At 49.4% G+C, this 1,097-nt stretch overlaps 1 long non-coding RNA gene across 1 annotated transcript in view; it reads left to right on the top strand.

Moving 5' to 3' along the window:
* The window catches only part of LOC139704218 (uncharacterized), a 2,568-nt gene extending 1,830 nt beyond the window's left edge, over positions 1-738 (top strand). The window contains exon 2 of the long non-coding RNA XR_011706229.1: positions 438-738. This is a non-coding gene — a long non-coding RNA (uncharacterized lncRNA). The remainder of the gene's footprint in view (positions 1-437) is intronic.
* The last annotated feature ends 359 nt before the right edge of the window (positions 739-1,097 follow it).

Below are 1,097 nucleotides of genomic sequence, written 5' to 3'. Positions count from 1 at the left end.
AGACTACGCTGGGCGTGGACTCAAGGACAGATAAGTCTGCCTAAAACAGGGAAGAAAGGTGATATGATTTCCACTGGATTGAATCCAGAAGTACCTAACCACCACCACGGAGTTACACCTCAATTTTTTTTTTTTTTTTGAGAGGGAGTGTCCCTTGATTGCTCATGTTGGCTAACATCAAAGGAGACAACATCCTATCTCAGTCTGTGATAAACCCTGTGGTGGTGTTATCACATGGGGTGGGGGGTGGGGTGTCCTTCCCCTTCCCCTTCCCCTTCCCTCTCTCCTTTCTCTATTTGCTGGTTAAAGCTCAAGGTCTCTGGAGGTTGCCTGAGTACTCCCAGGACCTCACCTTCTCTGGTGAGTAGCTGAGGTGGTGGTTGCTGGACACGGTCCTACCATTCTGATCTTTCACTACTCTTACTGTTCTCTTCCAGGACTTTTGGATCGACTTCGTTCTTCCAAGGATGGTGGAATGATGACAAAGATGATTTGGGACACTTTTTTTTTTTTTTTTTTTGTGGTTGTTTTTCCTCCCGGATGGCTGTCAAACCTGCAGCAGCACACACATCCGTCCATCTCGAAGTGAAGAATCTCTAAAGGATCTTCAAGGAAAGCATGGACAAGGAGGATTCGGTCCCGGGAGACTCTTGACACGAGATGGGAAATCCCCCCCCCCCCCCATTTCTTCTGGAAAGTACCTAATACCAATAAAGACAGGACAAAATGCAGCACAGGCTGGCTGGCTGGCTGAGGTTTATGTAGCGCCGAGTAGTTCTACAGGTAAAATTGGATCCCAGAGCAACTGTGCAGCTACTCAGGGTCCTTGCCTTCCCCAACTGTCCCCTATGGGACCGAAGCTGCTCCCTCCCCTAAGGCTTTCTCAGTCAGCTAATCCTCCACACTTAGGAGTGGTGAAGGTGGGACACACGTTTTAGGCTTGCTTGGCTTCTTCAGTCGGATCTCATCTTGCCACCGGGTCAGAAACACAAGCATATACACGAGAATGTGCATAGCGACGGGTTTCCACCCTGTGGAACTTGGGAGTCCACAGTGAGTGGTCTGTGGTCTGAAAAGGGCAGCCTCGTTAGTTGCAG

Source organism: Marmota flaviventris, unplaced genomic scaffold (genome assembly GCF_047511675.1).
Source record: "Marmota flaviventris isolate mMarFla1 unplaced genomic scaffold, mMarFla1.hap1 Scaffold_460, whole genome shotgun sequence".
In the NCBI taxonomy this organism is placed as follows: Eukaryota; Metazoa; Chordata; class Mammalia; order Rodentia; family Sciuridae; genus Marmota; species Marmota flaviventris.
Note: the sequence above shows the minus strand (reverse complement) of the source record. Positions and strands in the feature narration are given on the sequence as shown.